General features: G+C 42.3%; 1 protein-coding gene across 6 annotated transcripts in view; it reads right to left on the reverse strand.

Annotated features, from left to right (window-relative positions):
* The window catches only part of Cep350 (centrosomal protein 350), a 131,706-nt gene extending 124,931 nt beyond the window's left edge, over positions 1 to 6,775 (reverse strand). For all 6 annotated transcript variants that reach the window (XM_021177416.2, XM_085842124.1, XM_029481954.2 and 3 more), the window contains exon 1: positions 6,384 to 6,775. The gene's annotated coding sequence lies outside the window, so the exon portion shown is untranslated. The remainder of the gene's footprint in view (positions 1 to 6,383) is intronic.
* Positions 6,776 to 14,106: the final 7,331 nt, after the last annotated feature.

A 14,106-nucleotide genomic window follows, 5' to 3' on the forward strand; every position in this document is an offset into this window, starting at 1 on the left:
CTGGCTGTCCTGGAACTCACTTTGTAGACCAGGCTGGCCTCGAACTCAGAAATCCGCCTGCCCCTGCCTCCCGAGTGCTGGGATTAAAGGCGTGCGCCACCATGCCCGGCCTAGACCTCTTTTCTTGCGTCTTCTTACCAAGAAAATTCAACACATTTTAAGGTATGTGTATACATGTCCGAGTACACATGTGTGAATGGGCGTGTGTATGTACGTGTGTTCGTGTTATGTGTGTGTGCATGTGCACATGAAGGGCAAAAGTCAAAGGTGGGGCCTGTCTTCCTTTCTGAGACAAAGTCTCTCACTGAACCTAGAGCTCACCTGGAGTACACGGCCAGCAATCCCCAGGGATCCTGCTTCCATTTCACTACAGCCAGGATTACAGACATACAGCACAATGCCTGGCTTTTAATGTGGTTCTAGAGATCTGAACTCAGATCTTCACGCTTACATAGCAAACAGTTCAGTAACTGAGCCAGCTCCCTAACCCTTCAATACACTTTTCATAATCTCAGCTATTTCCCAAATGCTATTGTAACTTGCCTAAATCCTTCTGGGGCTCTGAATAGATATTTAGAATGCGGTTGGAAATTTTACAGGTTTAGGAATGTGGCAGTGTTGGTTATCCTCTGGAGTTCATGACCTCACCACCCACAGGCAGGGCTATATTTACTGGAACAAGGATGAATTCCCATCTACCGAACAGGCCGCAAGTCTACCTGTGAGCGTATCTTGGCCGTTATTGTTGTAATTTACAGGCTTTGACACGGGTAAGACATTGCTTTATTTACACTCCTGGAGATGAAGAGCTACAGGCAATTAATGGTTGTTAAGAGAGGTAGAACTAGCCTTCTTCTAGGACAAGTGCCCTAGTAAGTTATCCGATTCCACATGATCAGTCCTAAATACATACACATATAAGCACCACTAAATGGACTGAACATGTTACATTTATTTATACATGCACACACATACACACAAACATAATATAACATACGAGTGTGCACCCCAATCTGGTTAAAATCATATATATTGATAAGAACTTTTTGTTTGGTTCTGTTTTTGTTTTTCGAAACAGGGTTTCTCTGTGTAGTCCTGGTGTCCTGGAGCTCACTCTGTAGACCAGGCTGGCCTCGACTCTGCCTCCCAAGTGCTGGGATTAAAGGCGTGCGCCACCACTGCCCAGCTAAGAACATTTTTTAAATGTTGACTTGACAGTAAGCAAGATCTTAAGCTAACAAAGAATCTGTGTATTCAAACATCACCAAATGTATGATTTATGTAAGTCTTGGGCAATTGGATACTTGGTCCCTGATGGTCTTTGAGAACGAGGTATGGCCTTGCTGGAGAAAGAACATCACTAGGGGCTTTGAGGTTTCAAAAAGACCTGCACCTCTTCGCCATTCCAAGTTTGCTCTGTTTCCTGTGAAGTGCCCTGTCTGCTGCTGCTGCAGCAGCCTGCTGCCACCTACCTCTGCTCTGCCATTGTGGATTATCGTCCCTCTGGGACTGTAAGTCAAATAAGCCTTTCTTCTACAAATTGTGTTACTCATAGTATCTTATCACGACAATTGGAAAGAAGCTAACTCAACAAAATCTTTGCCAGATAAGAAAAGTACTAAGACCACGCTTGGGGAGACACAGTTGTAATCCGGGCACTCTGACAGCTAAGGCAGGGGCATAGCTGCAAGTTCAATCAACCCTGGTCTATAGAGTAGCTCCAGGACAGCCAGAGCTACATAATGGTCTCTATCTCAAAAGAAAAAGAAAGGTATAAGGCAGCCAGGTGTGTAGTGCAGGCCTATAATCTCAGCACTCATAAGGCTCAGGCAGGAGGACTTCAGGTCAGAGCTACATAGGGAGTTCCAAGAAAGACTAGGTACAATGTGAGCCCCTATCGAAATAATAATAAAAGTTCAAAGGCTACCCCAAAACCTATAGCTAAAAAGAACTGAACTTACTATTAACTTGGGAGTTTGTTGGGGAGAATGGAAAAACAAGTGGCCTCCTTATGCTGTGTGTATATTAAAAAAATTTAAAAAATATATATATATATACATACATATACATAAATATACACACATATATGTGTGTATATAGCGTGTGTGTGTGTGTTGCCCAAGTAAAATGTCATTTTAACTTTGTCCTTTTCTTACTGTACAGCACTAGCTGGAACTGTCTACATAGAGTACGCTGGCCTGGAACTCAGAGAGATCTGCCTGTCTGTGTTCTAGGAAGGTATGCACCATCAAACATGGCTGAAGAAAGAAGAAGGAAGAAGAGGAGGAAGAAAAGAAGAGGAAAAGGAGGAAGAACTTTTAGAGAAAAGGTACCATAGGAACACTGCATCTCCTTTTAGAGCTACTTACCCAGGTTCTCGAATTCCTGGCCACATTTTCCTCACACTTTTGTCCCAGTCTCCCCTCCCCAACATTTTCCTATATGCAGTTCTGCTTAAGGACATCTTAAAAAGATAAAGTCCCTCACTCAGGACCCCCTTCAATACTGTGTCTTCCTTTACAAACCTCTCAGAAATGCTGCCTCTACGCTACACGTCTCCATTTCCAGATCCTTTCACTCCCTTTCAAGCAGCTGCAGGGTGGCCACCATCCTCATCCTCACTTGCTGAAACCATCAAAGACCACTTCTCCAAATCCAAAGGGCTACTTGACCTCTTGACAGCATTCACCACAGGTGACTACTCTCTCAAAATGAATCAACAATTTTCCTCTCAGATACTGTCAACTGAAGAACTTATCCCTGATATATGCAATAAAATGGAACATCATATTAATCAAACCCTATTAGTGAACAGGAAATCGTCCTGACAGATGCAGTAAAAGGGACTGCGACCATTATCTACAAATGGAAGGGGACACACAATGAAGCTAACTGAAGCCAATATTCTGATGAACTCCTCATAGCCTTGCGTGTGCTTTACGGTTGTCTGTGATCCACGTCCTCATAGGTAAAACAAGAGCCTTTACTCACTGAGCCATCTTATTGGCCCCTATCTATATTTTTACAAGTCAAATCATATTACACAGTATTTCTTCTACACACTATTATATCATGAGCACTGTTCTATGTCAGTACATAATAGTGACAAGAAGCAGTTTTATAATGCACCCTGTGCTTACTTAGAATACAGACACTAACTCATTTAGTTCTCACAATAGCCCCGAGAGGCATGGACTAGCATTCTATCCAGCTTACAAAGCCACAGCTGGTATAAAGTGCAGTCAGGACGTGAACCTGTAAGAGCTGCTGCCTGGTCCATGTGCTGAAGGACATGCTCAGCTGCCTCTCACCAAGTAAATATAGATCCCTAAAGCCTGCTAACAACTGGGAAGTAGCTCACAGCATGGATATACTGTGATTTTAACCATTCCCTTACCAACAGACATTTTGAACGTTTTTAATAAGTATGCTTCCTTTTATTTGTAATTATGATAAATGAATATTCTTTATTTATAGTTTGGCTCTTCTGTTAAAATTTATGTAACATAAAACTCACAAACATTAAATGATTTTATCAAATAGTACATGTACTTTATTTAAATTTTGATAGGTAATGCCAGATTTCACCCCAGAAAGTTGTTCTACTTAAACTAATTTATACTCTAATATTAAGTTAACATGAAAACTGAGATCCACTTTGAATTTTTAATTGATAGTGACAAAAAAAAAAAACACTGCCCAGTTAGTCATAATTACCTTCTGACTTGACAATTATCTGACATATAAAACAAATAAATGTAAGCCTAGAACTGCTTAGTGGATTCTTCTTAAGCTATGATGCATGGACACTGGACTAACTGGACTCCAGTATTCTAAACACCCAGTACTGTGATTAAGAAGGATCAAAACTTATTACAAGTGTGTAACTGTACTATAATTACAATTAGGTTAGGGTTTTAAAGATTCCATTTTCTTTAAATTACAACTCCTAACAGAGCACCTGGGCAAATCATTAAAATCATCAAAGCTTTAGGACCCACCTGTGGCTTATTCTCAGTGGATTTTAAATCCCAGGCTGTCATTCCCCTGATACCCAGCAAATTTGAGCAGACATTTGGAGCATATGTCTACAAAAAAGCTAAAATGTGCCTATGAACTAAGAACCAGTTTTTTTGTTTTTATTTGAAAGTATTATCCTAGGACTGAGATGAACTCAACTCTTATTGGTTGCTTGTTTTAATATATGCTAGAAACTGCGTGCACAGTGACCAACAGAGAACCTCTGCCAGAGCAGGACTCGGAGGCCAGGTGAGGAATAATAATAAATAATAACCCAATACTCAAAGGTAAGCGTGAAGTTCCACTGAGGAGCACCAATGACCGATGATGACAAGAAAACCAATGCAGAGACACTGCAGTTCTTTCTTCAACTATGTTACACTAAAAACTGACATAGGGGGAAAGTCAATAAGGAAAACTATTTTGCACTTTGACCCACACAGCACAAATAATAGTCACAACTACAAAGAGCAGTGATCCATTATAATAATTCATGACTTATTAATAATTAATAAATTTTTATGAAAATGCTAATGCCTTTAAAAACCAGAAATCACAAGGAACAAGTGTCATGTGCAAAGGAAGAATATATTTTTTAAAATATCTTGAAATAATAACAAATAGCAAAAGTATCTAAGGCTAATATTTAATTTAAAATGTAGCTAATTCTAGAACATCTGCAGAATAAAAACAGCAGTCACATAAATTAATGGCTTTGTATGTTCATTTCCACAACTACAAAATAAAGATGTAAGTCCCCTTTGCTCACAAGACTAATTAGACATAAAGACTAATTCATGGAAGTATACCCGTCCCCCCAAAAAGTCAGTTATTTCGTAAAACTTCTCTTTTGCCCTCATTATAAGTTATTAGCAGTTTAACAAACTGAAGTGGTTACATAAGGACTTCACTTCCTTTCTTGTGCCTCTATATAGTGTGTTAAAAATGGATTTTAAAAAATGACAATCAGAAGAAAAAAATTTTAAAACTTTAATTCATAAATGTATTAACACCATAAAAGGTTGATTCTATAGTATTGATGGTCTTAAAATAATACTATACACCAATACATGTCAGAAAAAAGTCTTTCATATTTATACAAAATTGTTTACAAACATTACTATCACTATAAGCACAAAGTTCTGCTATGAAAAGACAAGATACATATTTGTCTACATATACAATGTATTCTGGCATGACCTTCATATTCTGATTAAGGTGTACTAAGTTGAATGCAGTAACAGTTCAGATTTGTTGCATTTAATAGTTTGTCAATTTAGCATACAAAACCTCTTACACTTTCATGGGCTTGCAGTAACTTCTAGTACAGGGCTAGGAGTCTCCCAAAGTCACCATCCCAGGTTATTAGCAGGACACTGCCTTTTAAAAAAAGCAGTATTTTAAATTAAGAGAGTTTTTAGATGGAGAACAGTTTGTAGTATTTTATTATTGCCTCTTCAAAACTTCCCAGGTGCTAATAGTAAGTTGGTCTAGGATGGACTGTCAAGCGAAGGGAGCAGGTTAACATGGCAACACTAACGACTTCTCCAAATTCAAAACAAGAAACACCAGCAAAACAATTAAGTAGAGTACATGGATACCGACCACTATTCCTAAGGGCCTATTTTTTCCCCCCAAATGAAACATTTGTTACAACATCAAAAAATCCATTTAAAAAATCTATACCTATTTGCAAGTTCCGAACTTGAAAACTAAAATCCAGGCAAATTTCTGCCTGTATCTGTGACATTAACTAAATATGATTTATCATATTAGTCTGAATTTAAAAGAGGGGGGAGGGGAGAGAGAGTGACAACTTCCAACGTGTAAGGCTTGTTAAATGTCACCCCCTCTCCACCCAATCATGTGTGAATAAGCCGGTAGACTCCATTCAACAACTGCTGCTGGACTGGAGGTGATCAAAGTTTTCCCCATACTGCACTTTGAGAAGATTACACCCAGGAAAAGGAACAGAAACTCTTCCTGACACTGGAGCTAGTGCCCCGGAATTTCCCAAAATATGCTCGATCTCCAAACGAAGAAGGGACACTTCGGAGACCAAAGGTGAGAGGTGGCTTAACTCTATGCAGACAAGAGGAGGGGCGAGGGTGCTGAGGGCGACACTGGCAGGTAAGCAAAGAAATCTTGTCTTCGGTGGGCACCAGTAGGTCCGGGAGCCCAGGTCTCAGGATGACCCTCCAGGAAAAGTCTCCGGACCCAAGGAGGGTCCCCCCCCGGGGGGGGGGGGCGTCAGGCAGTGCCAGGGGGCCCCGCCCCGCCTCTCTGGCCACCTCGGGGACCTGGGACCGCGGACAGAGACATCCGAGGCGGAGCAGGCTCCGCCAGGTCTCCCCGCAGCTCACCTGAGAGTGTCGCCTCCGCCCTCGGCTCCCACGGTGCATCCCGCGGGGCCTGGCGGAGGGTGCAGTGACGCCGCCCCGACCGGCCCCAGGGCTGCCCGGCCTGGCCTCCCCGCTCCGGGGACGCACCGGGTGCCCGCCTCGCCCCGGCTCCCGGGATCCGCCGGGTGGCAGGCAAGGAAGGAGAGGCGCAGAGGCGGCCTTCCTCTGCCCCGCCGCGAGCCCCCTCCCGAGCTGCGGCTCTCCGCAGTCCTCTCAGGCGCAGGTCCGGCCCCGCTCCCCCGCCCCGGGAGTCACTTCGGCAGCGGCGGCCCAGTCGCCATTACAGCTCAACAACTGACACGGAGGAGGAGCGGCGCCGGCGGCAGTGGCGGTGGCGGCGGCGCGAGGCAGGGCGGGAGCAGTCAGGGAGGGAGAGGGCGGGGGGGGCGGGGAAGAGACTCGCCAAACCTCGCGAGAACTGTCCGGAGACGGTTCCGCAGGAATGCAACCCTGGGTGAAGGCCAGCCATGTTGAGTGTGGCCGACGGAGGAGCGCGAGCCGAACCGAGGCTAGAGGACGCGGGGAAGCCATCTTTGGTGTGGCGCTTTGGGAGCTCGGCCGGACTCGGGAGGAGCCAGAGTCTATCCGCAGAGGAGACCACCCCCTTCCCTTTGACGCTAATTGGGCCTTCTGGCTGAGCGGGTCACCCCCGAGCCAAAACACGCTGAGGACTTGACAAGGGTGACCGGGGGATCCGGGACCCGGCAGATGATTCCGAAGGAATCGTCACTCTAGGCGGATCGGAGTCACCGCAGCTTTGCGGCTGCTCGCTGCTGTCACTGCGGCCCTCTCATTGGCCAGGGGTTTACAGTTCTGTTCAGCACGCACACTGATGGCTTAAGCTGTTTCCAAAGCAAGCAAAAACTACGTTTCCTTTCCCTTCGGTGTTGTGGTTTGAGAAGCCCACTGGGGTCAACATATTTTCTCTTAGCTTTGTCTTTGTCACCAGCCTCCGCTTGGTGAATTCTATCGTCTGTCAAGACTGTAAAGGACAGCTTTTCTGCAAATAATGCCTGACACCTTCCGCTAGGTGCTCACTGCAGCTACACTCTCCACCTTCTGGGCTCCGATAGTTACTTTACCTCGAAATTATTTCTCATCTAAAGTACATTGGGTGTCTTAAAGTCTCCTTTTTCTATGTATACCCAGTAGGGCCTGGCACAGTAACTAGAACATTGTAGATGTTCAATAAATGTTCGCTACCTTGACCATATCAATAAAAGCAGACGACAATAACTGATTCTCCCCCATAAGACAGCCGTGCCTCAGCAGGAACTACGTGAATGTACAAAAGTCCTGCACACTGTCAATGTATACTCTCTCCCTGAGAAGCAGCACTTCAGCAAAGAATGAGAATTGTAGATATCCCGAGTACGCCGCAAGCAGTAGCAAGAAAAAAAATTGAAAGGTGGAACTGCGGCAGGGAGATGGATTAGCAGGTAAAAGGACTTGCCACCACGCCTGGCGATCTTAGTTTGATCCTCGGACCCAGAATGGTGGACCAAGAGAGCAGATTCCTCTAAGGTGTCCTCTGATCTGCATTGCGTGCAGGTGCATAAGAAGACATGTATAATTACATACATACACACATACATGCATATATGTAATAAAAAGAAAAATGAAATTTACCTTTTCTCCAGCCTAGTTATTTTAAAGAACGTATCCAATCCCCTTATTGAGTTATGATTACTTTTTAATAGTGAGTTCTGAAACACTATCTGCCCAATATTATAGTACCAATCAATGGGAAATAATCTCCTTTACTCCAAAGCTAACATACTTTCCCACCTCCCACTTTACCTCATGAGCAACAGAAAGGCAATGAGGTTTTTGTTACGGTGTCAGCAGCATTGCTCTCTGCTATCAGCCTGAACTCCTGTTTTCATCAAATTTCCAGCATTGGTTCTCAACTGCTCTCTCTCTCTCTCTCTCTCTCTCTCTCTCTCTCTCTCTCTCTCTCTCAGAAGATCCTGCAGGTTGGCATGGAACTCACAGTCTTCCTGAGTGCTAGGATCACAGACCTGCACCACCATGCCTAGATACTAGATAATCTCTCTTCTTCTTGACACTCTGTGATTTCTTTTTACTCCCTCAAGAATATTGGCTTTCAAGTGTATCAAAGTCTGTTCGTTTCCCTCACAGTTTTATGAAAGTAGCCACATTCCTCCAGTGCAAATGATTAAATCAGTACTTCCAGAGGATGCCTCAAGTTTTAGCCCTGCCCTGCCTCCAGCTGCCAAGATAAGATTAGTGGAAACTTCTCACTTCCTGCTGGCAAAGCTTTTCTCTCTCCATCTCCCTGAAGATGGTACAATAAAGTAGAAAATGCTCTCAACACTTGTGTGTCCTCTGACCCCTCCAGAACCTCCACTTAATGACTACGAATCCAAGCTAATGTATTATCTACTCAATAGGATTGTCTTGAAAAGCCAGGCATAGTGACACATGCCAGTAAGCCCAACCTGGAAGGCTGAGACAGGAGAATTGCCATGAGTTTGGGTGTTTATACATTGCAGTTGTTCTATCTGCAAACTCCACAATGCTGTTCATTGGACAGATGACAAAGTATCCTCTTAGAGTTTTGTGGGTTGATCATGTTTCATTACGACATCATCTGTCATCTTCATGGTACACCAAGATCTAAGATCATGAACTCTGTAATCACAAAGGTCTGGATTTGGAGCCTGGTGGAGCTATGTATTCGTTGTATAACTTTGGTCTACATATTTGTCCTAGTTAGGGTTTCTATTGCTGTGAGGGAACACCATGACCAAAGCAACTTGGGAAGGAAAGGGTTTATTTGACTTACACTTCCACATCACAGTTCATCCACTGAAGGAAGTCAGGACAGGAACTGAAACAGGGCAGGAACCTGAAGGCAGGAGCTGATGCAGAGGCATGGAAGGGTACTGCTTACTGGTTCGCTCACAATGGCTCGCTCAGCTTGCTTTCTTATAGAACAGTAGTTCTCAGTCTATGGACTGTGACCCCTTTGGGGGTCACATATCAAATAGCTTACATATTACATATTTACATTTCGATTCATTACAGTCATGAAGTAACAAAGAAATAACTATGATGGGGGGTGTCACAACACCATGAGGAACTGTATTAAAGGGTCCCAGCGTTAGGAAGGTTGAGAAACTGTGCTATGTAAGGATAGGGAAGAAGGAGGCCTTGTGCTCTTTGTCTGCTTGCTCTTGCCGTGCAAGCAAGTTTCTTTCTTCACTGGAATTGGAGACTACTACTTTGGAATTCTAGTGTTTATAGAAGACAAACTGAGACATCCAGCGTGACTGAGCAGCTTCTGAATTCTTGAGCTTTCCGTTCATAGTCTACAGTTGTTGGATTTTTTGGACCATAGCCTGTAAGAGGTTCTAATAAATCTCCATATATATATGTGTGTGTGTGTGTGTATGTGTGTGTGTATGTATGTGTGTGTGTGTATATATATATATGTGTGTGTATATATATACACATATACGTATACACATATATGTGTGTGCATGCATATACACACATATATATGTGTATATGTATATAAAGATATTCATTCTATAAGTTCTGCTGCTCTAGAGAACCCTGACTGAATCTTATTGAAGAATTTTCTCAGTTGAGTTTCCCTCCTTTCAGATGACTTTATCTTATGTCCAGTTGACATAAAATTAGCTAGGACAGCATTTCATTTTATTTTTTAAATGCTTTATTGAAAATATTTGAATAGGCAATCAATATGTTTAAGCAGTTGATCTCTCTTGAACTAAAATTTGAATGAATTTGATATATTCTTTCTTGAACATGATATATCTGACGTTAATTCTAGACAATAAATTGACAAGTGGAGAGACATATCTATAATAATGTAATGAGTTGTTGACTCTTTGTATTAATTGTACAAAATGATGCATGAGAATTGTCTAGGGATGTTGCTAAGAACATGTCAATCTTAGAAACCAAATCCAATCTATAATCATCACCTATTCTTGTGTGTGTGTTGGGGATGGGGAGTTGTTGAGACAGAGTCTCATGTAGCTGAGGCCAGCCTTGAACCTCTGATCCTCCTAACTCTACTTCCCAAGTACTAGAATTTCAGGTATGTGCTACCATGCTTGGCTACCTTTAACCTATTATTATTATTATTATTATTATTATTATTATTATTTTAATATTGCTATTACTATTACTATTATAATGTTGCTTGTCAGCGTGTTGAGGCAGGACATGCACACACAACAGGACGACTTTGTGGAGTCCATTCTCTTCCATCTCCCTTGACATGGCTTTTGGAGATTCAATTCAGGTTGCTAAGCTTATTTGGTAAGTGCCTTCACCAGCATAGCCTTATTAACAGCCCCTGGGTACATTTTCAACAATAAACTCGACCAATTGAAATAATAAATTCCATTCCAATTTAATCAAAACACAGAAGTACATTTACTGATTCCTTTGCTTGGTTTGTCCTTTTTCTAGATTTAACCTTTTGATTACTCTTGAGCTTTTCTTTTTAAATTTTATTTATTTTTAGAATTGAGGACCCACATATAAACCCACAGTCACCAGATCATTTTTAAAGGCCAGCAATATACATTGAAGAAAAGACAATATCTTCAATAAATGGTGCTGGCCAAGCTGGGTATCCACACATAGAAGACTGAAACTAAATCCTCTTCTCTCACTCTCCAAAAAACTCAACTCCAAATGGACCAAGGATGTCAACATAGGGCCTGATACTCATGATCTGGAGAGATGGGTCAGAGGTTAAGAGCACTAGCTCTTCTTCCAGAAGACCTGGGTTCAAGTCTCAGCACCTATACGGTGGTTCAACCATCTGTAACTCTTCTAGTTCCAGGGAGTCTGATGTCATCTTCTGACTTCTGTGTCACAGACACACACACACTCACACACACACACACACACAACTCAAAGAAATGTAATAAAGATTTTAAAAAGCCGGGCATGGTGGCGCAAGCCTTTAATCCCAGCACTTGGGAGGCAGAGGCAAGTGTATTTCTGAGTTTGAGGCCAGCCTGGTCTACAGAGTGAGTTCTAAGACAGCCAGGGTTACACAGAGGAACCCTGTCTCAAAACAAAACAAAAAAAAAAAAACAAAAAACAAAAAAAACCCAACAAACAACAACAACAACAACAAAAAAGATTTAAAAAGCTAGGCAGTGATGATGCACACCTTTAATCCCAACACTTGGGATATAGAGGCAGGGGGATCTCTATGAGTTCAAGACCAATCTAGTCTACAGAGCGAGTTCCAGGAAAGCCAGAGCTACACAAAGGAACCCTGTTTCAAACAAAAATAAAACAAATACAAAGACCTGATACCATTTGTCTTAGTCAGGGTTTCTATTCCTGGACAAAACGTCATGACCAAGAAGCAAGTTGGGGAGGAAAGGGTTTATTCAGCTTACACTTCCATACTGCTGTTCATCACCAAGAGAAGTCGGGACTGGAACTCAAGCAGGTCAGAAAGCAGGAGCTGATGCAGAGGCCATGGAGGGATGTTCTTTACTGGTCTGCTTCTCCTGGCTTGCTCAGCCTGCTCTCTTATAGAACCCAAGACTGCCAGCCCAGAGATGGTCCCACCCACAAGGGGCCTTTCCCCCTTGATCACTAATTGAGAAAATGCCTTACAGCTGAATCTCGTGGAGGCACTTCCCCAACTGAAGCTTTCTCTGTGATAACTCCAGCCTGTGTCAAGTTGACACAAAACTAGCCAGTACACCATCCAATAACTTATAGGCACATGAAAGTATTTTCTGAATAGAACCCCAGTAGGTGGAGAAATGGCCCAACAGTTTAGAGCACTGGCTATCCTTCCAGAGAACAGAGGTAGCTTACAACTATCCATAGCTCCAGACCCAAAGTATCTGACCACCTCTTCTGGCCTCTGTGGGCACTATATGCTTGTGATGTACAGACATACATACAGGCAAAACAATCATAAAATAAAGGAGAAAAATTCAAGGACACTATAATTTGTGTGGCAACCTACAGAAGAGGAAGAGAGAATCATTAGCAGCTATAAATCTGACAGTGTTAATACCTAGAATATAAAAAAAATCCTCAAAAGAATTTATGCATCAAGACAGCAAATAACTAAAATGAATATGAAAACAATCAGAAAGTTCTCAAAAGACGAAGAGCAAATGGCTGAAAATATGCTCCTTTTTTTTTTTTTAATGTCCAACATGTTTTGCCATCAGAGAAATGCAAATTACTACTTTGATATTTTTATCTTACTCCAGTCAGAAAGGCTACGGGTAAGACAAAAATGCTGGTGTGGCTATGGGGGAAAGGGACCACTTATTGCCTGGAGGAGTGCAAACTGGTACAGCCACTATGGAAATCAGTGTGGAGGTTTCTCTGAAAGCCAGAAAGAGATCCAGCTAGAATACTCAGGTGTATACCCAAATAATCCTATCTTTACTACAGAGATGCTTGCTTATGCATGTTTGTTGCTGTTACACAATAGCCAGAAAATATAAATAACCTAGGTGTCCATCAACATCTTCATGGATCGTAAAAATGTGTTAAGTTTACACATTGGGATAATCTTCAGATGTTAAGAAAAATGAAATTATAAATTTTTCAGGTAAATGAATGAAAACAATTATTTGAGTGAGGTCACACAAACCTAGGAAAACAAACATAACGTGTTTTCTCTCATTTGTGCATACTGGCTTTGAGTATTTAGACTTGAGTATTTCATTTGGAATACCCACAGAGGTCAGAAAGCCAATACGGGAGGTGGGAGGTTCTGTGGGATGGGAGACAATGTGGTGGTGTAAAGGAGGGGGAGGGGAATAATGAACTAGAAAGGGTTAGCTGGGGTGAAGGGTGAGGGGGCAGGATGGTGGAGGGGGTATAGGAGGTAACTAATACTAAAGACTTTTTGAAAAAGACATATGGAAGCCTACAACTATAAAAACTTCCTACAGTGTATGCATAGACATATATTTTTAAAAATTTTAGAGCTACCCTATAATAGATAAAGATGGTCCTAATAGACACCACAGGCTAACCGTTAAAAAGTTTAGTGCCAGGAGTGTGTTGCCTCTTTTATGTTTATTGGCTTAGTGGTGTCCCATAGACTCCGGAATGTATATTAGCTAGTCCCACAAACTCCCAAACATCTCAGACTATTGTCATGATCTCGGTCACTCTCCAGAACCTAACATTAAGACCTTACTGCTGATGACAGCACATGCTTGAGTTATAGAACATGGAGAAATCAATTTGTACTCACATGAAAGCGTCACCTCTATTGCCTGGGTTCCCTAGTGCTGGAAAGTGCCATGCCCGCTGGAGGAGAGAGGTAATCAGCCTAACCCAGCTGTAAAGCTCACAAGCTACACATTAATAAGCAGCTTGGCACGATGTGCCCACCGATGGCACAGATGCAACAACTTTCTGGCATTCAGGCTTACGATGCCACAATGAAGCCTATAGCTGGCGTTGTTATTGTGGCTAAGAACCTGAATCTAGACAGATCATAAGATATAAGGGAGAATCTACTGTTATTCTGTTAAATGAACATAGTATTAAACTGATTCCTAATGACATATTGCAATACCCATAGATTAGTGTACCCTCATCAGAGAAACTTCTTTTAGCCTTTGATGGCAATTAGCACAGACCCACAACTGGTCGAGGTACAGAGAATAAGAAACTA

This window comes from Mus caroli, unplaced genomic scaffold (genome assembly GCF_978045245.1).
Source record: "Mus caroli unplaced genomic scaffold, Mus_caroli_1 scaffold_1, whole genome shotgun sequence".
NCBI lineage: Eukaryota > Metazoa > Chordata > Mammalia > Rodentia > Muridae > Mus > Mus caroli.